Source organism: Triticum dicoccoides, chromosome 7A, assembly GCF_002162155.2.
Source record: "Triticum dicoccoides isolate Atlit2015 ecotype Zavitan chromosome 7A, WEW_v2.0, whole genome shotgun sequence".
NCBI lineage: Eukaryota > Viridiplantae > Streptophyta > Magnoliopsida > Poales > Poaceae > Triticum > Triticum dicoccoides.
The window spans coordinates 346,950,362-346,957,657 of NC_041392.1; positions in this window are offsets into that span (position 1 = coordinate 346,950,362).

Genomic DNA, 7,296 nt, shown 5'->3' on the forward strand with positions numbered 1-7,296 from the left:
CGGGGGCGGCTCGGGGGGCCGCGCGGGCCTCGGCGGGCCGCGGCGGCGGGGAGGAGGCAGGAGGCCAGGTGGCGCGAGGGGGTTGGCCTGGAGAGGTGGCGCGGATGATGTGGCGTCTCTTGGTTGGTCGGGGTGAGGTGGCGGGCGGACATGTCCGACGCAGACGGATGTGTCCGGCGGCGCGGTGGAGAAGGGTCTAGGATTTGTACTGCGCGAAAAATGGAAGGGGAGGTGTTTAAATAGGTAGAGGGAGGTAGGGATGTCCAAATGAGGTGTAGTTTTCGACCACACGATCGTGATCCGACAACGAAGGACATGGGTAGGTTTGGATGGGTTATTGGGCCACTTTGGAGGGGTGTTGGGCTGCAACACACACGGGGTCTTTACGGTTCCCCGGTTAACCGTTGGAGTATCAAACGGACTCCAAATGGCACGAAACCTGACAGGCGGTCAACGGTGGTGTACCAAGGCCGCTTGGAAAATCTCCGTCCATTCCGAGGAAGTTTAACACCCGCTCACGAAAAAGAGACAAAAGAGGGCGCCGGAGGATGTGGGAGTGTCGGATTGAGCAACGGACGACGAGGAAAATGCTCGGATGCATGAGACGAACACGTATGCAAATGAGATGCACATGATGACATGATATGAAATTCATGACATGGACAAAAGCAAAACAAAGACAAAACCCAACCACGAAGGGAATCTCACAACACCTCTCCGGAAAAGGCAAGAGTCAGAGCTACAAATATGGAAAGTTGTATCCGGGGCATTACAACACTCCACCACTACGAAAGGATCTCGCCCCGAGATCTAGGATGGCACTAGAGGGAAAAGGAAGAGGAAGAATAGAGGTAAAACTAAGTTGCTTCTTTGACCAACGAGTGAATCCAAAGAACCTTGAAATGTTGAACAACTTGAAAGAAAGAATACAACAGAGATGATCGAAGTTGAAAACACTCCGTTATGAAAAGAGGACCAAGTAAGAACAACTTCGGACAACACTCCGGTTGAAAAGAGATGCAAAACTCGATAGGATGAAAAGGACTTGAGCAAAGGGCACAACACTCCGGTTAAATGGATAATCAAAGGAAAGAACATGATCTTGACAAAAAAAGATGATGGGTTGAAGAGAGCAATAACACAATGCCTCTGGAACAAATGAAAGAATGGAATTAAAGGAACAGGGAAGAAAACAACATCTTCTACCTCCAATGAGCTTGCAAAGGCATCCTTAGGCGAAGGGTCGAACGGAGTTGTTGGAAAACCAACAACAAAGAGAGTAAGCTTGTTGTGGGCTTAAGGAAAACACATCGAAATCTTGAGGTGACATTCTGCCACTAACAAAACAATAGATTGAATTGATATCAACAAGGAGACGAGAAACTTATATCACCGGGAGGATAAATGAAGAACTTGGGTCATTTATGAGCACCATAAATAGAAACAATCCTTAGGGAAGGCTATAGGTGAAACATGACACAAGATAACTCCAACGAAGAGATTGGTGGATTCAAAATATCTCATTCTTGACAACATGTGAATCATGAAACACGAGCTCAAATTGTCACGAATGGCATAACACCACCTCAAATGATAAGGTAGAATGAATTGCTCTTCAGAATGCAAGATGAAGAAAGGTTGAACTTCTCAAAGCAAGAAATGTGTTGAACACCATGTTTATTTTAGAGTAAAGTTTGACGGATCTTAACTCCGAGAGGAATCTTGAAGAACAATTGAAGAATTAAAAGAATCCTTGACGAACAACCATGTAGAGCCTCCTTGAAGAACTCCGGTAATAAAAGGATGATAAAAAGAAAGAGAAGTTGAGAATATAAGGTGAAGCCTTGCAATGATTTAGATGAATCTTCGTGGTGATATAACTGAGAGATGTTGGAACTCCGGGAAAAGTAAAGATGAAACAATTGGAAACGAGAATTTTGATGAACCTCCGGAATAAGGAATTAATCACTTTGGATGAAACAAGAATACAAATTACATTATGCTTATCCTTCATCAATTAAATTGATAACAAGCAACGGATTTGGCATACTACTTATTCTCGTAGAAAGGATTAAGATAGATATAGCGTCAACTTGAGAAGGACTTCAATGAACCACCGGTAGGATTGGAAAGAACGAAGTAAAGATAAAGAAACACCGGGGAGAATTAGAAAATGAACTAAGATACTTGAGAGAATTTAGATGCATGTGAATGAAGAGATCACGAGCTGATTAGAGAATACTTGAACGATGCACTGGTATGATTTCGGAGAACGAGAGCTAAAAGCTGAGAATGAATAAATCTTCCGACATGATGGCCTCCGGAGAATCAAACTAAAAAGACTCCTGAAATGCTCTAGATTGGTGAAAAGAATTTTCACAATCGAAAAAAACAATTATGAGAGGATGGCATCAAGCTAGAACAATGAATCTTGAAGTGAACGGATAAGATTTGGAGGAAAACTCTTCTTCGATCTTCAAATCCGAGAATGACGAGGAGAAATAGAAAGGTTGAACCAACGATGAAAAGAATTTGAAAGATCTTGGAGAAGGCATTTGACTGATGGTAACTCATTCTTACGTCAAACTTTGAAAGATTTGAGAATAGCGCTGGTAAAATTAGAAGAGTCAGGTAAGCTCCTGGGAAAAGACCTGTGGGTTAGGGCCCACTCAAGAGAAAACACCGTTGAACGATTACTTGAGAAGGAGATTGCACCGGTTGAATTAAACGGCTTGAATGAGATAACAACCTCGAAATAGGTTGAACGGATCTTGAATGACAAGACGAGCCTTCTGAGATATCTTGAGCACTCCGGAACAATAGAATAGCAAGAGTGGATGATTAAGAGGTGCACCGGCATGAGAACACATTTGAATGAGGAAAAGGATGTGATCACCATCGAAAGATTGCATTGAAAACACCGGGGAAGATAAAAGAACAAAGAATGATAAACTTGAAGCTTCCTTTATCATCTTCATGAGAATCACCGGATAAGAACATTTAAGGAAAAGAATGAAGAAAGTTCACATGAATAAAATGGATACTTGATTAAGATATATGAGTCCTTGAAGAAACAAGGGTGGGAGGGCAGGAAAAACAAACACAACTTGGGATGGATGAAGCAAACACAGTTGCAAAGAACTGAGAATTGATCTCGCGAATGTTGAAATGATCGGATCCACTTGAAGAGGAGCACGTCGGTTGGAAAAGAATTGACATGACAATCTCGATGATCAAGAAGGATTACTATTCACATAGAAATGTGAGAACACCACTTAGGAAAGGTATGGAATCAACATTTGACTTCGAAGCAACTCGAATACCACAACTGAAAAACAAAACAAAGGATTGTCTTGCAAAATAAGCCGGAAAAAACATAAGATAGACCCCATGTCGTATCATGTGTCTGTTGGAAGGATATCCTACGATATAGTTGAATTCCCACTTATAAACTCCCGAAACTTTCTGGTTATGCAATCAGGTGTTGGCGATACAGGGGAAGCATGATATCTCACCCAAAACTAGCAAATCCTACATCCATCTGTATCCATCCTTCAACACATAACCAAGAAACCTTCGGAAATCATGTACCTCAACCTTCGAAAAGCATCCGTTATACGAGTTATGGAAATACTCCCGAACTCCCGCCCCAGTACTGGGTGGCGTCGAGGTTATCTCACCAACCATTTCATAAAGGAGATTTTCGATGTTGGCGAACTCAGGTATTCTAGAACTGCAACGATAAAATTGTGATGACAACACCTCGGAGCTCAACTCCCTGGGACACTGCCACAACCCCTAAATGTCAGGAGGCACCAAGAACAATGTTCTCATCACAAAACCATCGGAACGATTCCAAGATACCCGCATGATCCTAAATTTTTTAGTGAAATTTGAGGAGAGAGGAGTCAAAACTCTACGACAGGAGGCCTCACCAGAGCGACGAAGGGACTGAGGAGTAAAAAGCATCCTACTCTTCGATATATATAATCCTATAAGACTGAAAACATTTTTCTAGACTCAACAACGTCAGCGATTCGATCAAGCAGGGGGCTCCTAAGTCGGGGAAGGCTCTGATTACCAACTTGTAACACCCACGATGCGGCTATATCTCCCACGTGTCGGAGCACGACTTAGAGGCATAACCGCATAGTAGGAATGTCGCAACAGGGGTAATCTTTATACATCCCATGTACTGAATAAGAATGGGATAAAGAATCGGCTTACAATTGCCACTTCACACAATACATAAATATATCATACATCATCCAGAATACAATGAAGGTACGACTACGGAACCAAAATAAAGAAAGAAAACCCCAAATGCTAGATCCCCGATCGCCCCGAGTGGGCTCAGCTACTGATCAACTGGAAATGAAACAACACAACGAACACGGCCTTCATCGAGCTCCCATCTGAGCTCAGTTGCGTTAACTGCACTGGTATCATCGGCACCTGCAAACTAGTTTTGTAAGTAACTGTGAGTCACGGGGACTCAACAATCTCACACCCTCGCGATCAAGACTATTTAAGCTTAAGGGTAGGAAAAGGTAGTGAGGTGGAGCTGCAGCAAGCACTAGCATATATGGTGGCTAACTTACGGAGAGTGAGAAGAGAAGCAAAGCACGGTCGTAAACTAGAAGTGATCAAGAAGTGATCCTGAAACTAATTACGTTCAAGCATAACACAAGAACCGTGTTCACTTCCCGGACCCCGCCGAGAAGAGACCATCATGGCTACACACGCGGTTGATTCATTTTAATTAAGTTAAGTGTCAAGTTTTCTACAACTGCATATTAACAAATTCCCATCTTCCCATAACCGTGGGCACGACTTTCGAAAGTTCAAAACTCCGCAGGGGTGTCCCAACTTAGCCCATCACAAGCTCTCACGGTCAACGAAGGATATTCCTTCTCCCAGGAAGACCTGATCAGACTCGGAATCCCAGATACAAGACATTTCGACAATGGTAAAACAAGACCAGCAAAGCCACCCGATGTGCCGACATCCTGATAGGAGCTGCACATATCTCATTCTCAAGGCAACACCAGATTGTCCAAACTTCTGGTAGGCCACCCCAGAGTTTCCCCTGGTGGCCACCGGCATCTGACAGGTTCAGAACAACACTTAGACAAGCACTGGCCCGAGGGGGGTTAAAATAAAGATGACCCTTGAGTCTACAGAACCCAAGGGAATGTGATAGGTTGTTAGGCAAATGTAAAACCAAGGTTGGGCCTTGCTGGAGGATTTTTATTCAAGGCGAACTGTCAAGGGGTTCCCAAAACACCCAACCGCGTAAGGAACGCAAAATCAAGGAACATAACACCGGTATGACGGAAACTAGGGTGGCAAGAGTGGAACAAAACACCAGGCATAAGGCCGAGCCTTCCACCCTTGACCAAGTATATAGATGCATTAATTAGATAAGAGATATTGTGATATCCCAAACAATATCCATGTTCCAACATGGAACAAACTCCATCTTCACCTGCAACTAGCAACGCTATAAGAGGGGCTGAGCAAAGCGGTAACATAGCCAAACAACGGTTTGCTAGGAAAGATGGGTTAGAGGCTTGACATGGCAATATGGGAGGCATGTTATAGCAAGTGGTAGGTATCGGCATAGCAATAGAGCGGGCAACTAGCAAGCAAAGATAGAAGTGATTTCGAGGGTATGGTCATCTTGCCTGCAAAGTTCTCAAAGTTGACGAAAGCTTGATCCTCGTAAGCGTACTCAACGGGTTCCTCGATCACGAAGTCGTCTCCCGACTCTACCCAAAGCAAGAACACAAGCAAAGGGACAACAATCACTCACGGTGCAATGCGCAAGCAACACGATGCAAAACATGGCATGATATGCAAGATGTGATATGCAATGCATATGCATGCTCCGGAAGGAAAAGATTGAACCAGGCATCAACTTGGCAATCCAAGTGTGCCTCTGGAAAGATGAGTTGATTTCGGTCAAAATCGATATAAAGATCACCGGAATCGGATGCACGGTTTGCAAATGGCAAGCATAACAAGAATGGCACAATTCTGCGATTAACAACACAATGTCATCTAGAATGCAACAAGAAACTAAGCTACTGCACTCCAACATAGCAAAAGAGCACATGGCAGTGATCTAATCAAGATGCTTGACAAAAGATGAACACTGAGCGATGGCTAAATCACACAAGAGCAGCTTCAAACAAGCATGGTAAAAGTGCAAAAGATATTAGCATCACAGACTTTGTGAAAATACTAACATATCAGGAATTAACATCAGGAAGCAATGTTTAGAACAAGAAAACAACATGCTACAGGAACAGAACATAACAAACAAAGGCATGGAATGAATCTACTCAAAGTATACAACAAAAGTCCCTCACTGACCATAAGTCAAAAAGGATCAGAAGATATGATGGCACCCATGTAAACATAGTAAGTTTTGTTAATAGATTCAGACTTACCAGAAACTGGACATGGCAAAAACAAAATTATGAAGGCATCTTTGCGAGATCGAATCACTCATCATAAGCCATTGCATGACAATCTAAGCATACTACCAGCAAGAAGACATGTTCAAGAAGCTAACCATGGCAAGACCAAGCTCATAGCATGCATGGATCAACTACAACAACCTTGGCAAAATTGATTAACACGTAAACAATCTGCCAGGAACATTTTATAGCAAACGTTGAGCAAGATTAAGACAAGCTAGGGTACTCCATAAATGCAAATAGGGGCATGGATGGATAGAGCATAAACATATGTCCAAATCATCCTTACTGAACATACACAAAATAAGCATGGATTTCACTGTAGCAACATGAATACATGGCATAAAAATAACAGCATAGCAATGACTTAGTAAAATCCTGAGATCCTGAAATCAGCAATATTACGAGAGCTACTTTGCATGCAAGTGCTAGTCACCACAAAGATCACAAAAATACATGGCATAAACCCCTGTAAATATGGCATGGCATAGACCAAAATACATGTAGAGCTCATGACCATATGCAGCACACAACAAATGTATCAAAAATGACAAATGCTCATACTCTGCTAAGAATCAACAGCTAACAATTTATAGCACTCTTGCATCAACGATTTGGGCATCAAGATGGACTCAAACAAGCATGGCACAATGGAACAAAATGAATAGCACATCATGATGAACATTGTGATATACCATGCATGCAAAACGGAGCTACGGTGAGGAAGTTATGTTGCGATGAACAGAGGCTTAAAATATGCCAGAAAATGACTTAGAGGAAAATCTCACCCTCCTGATCTAGGGTTGACCCG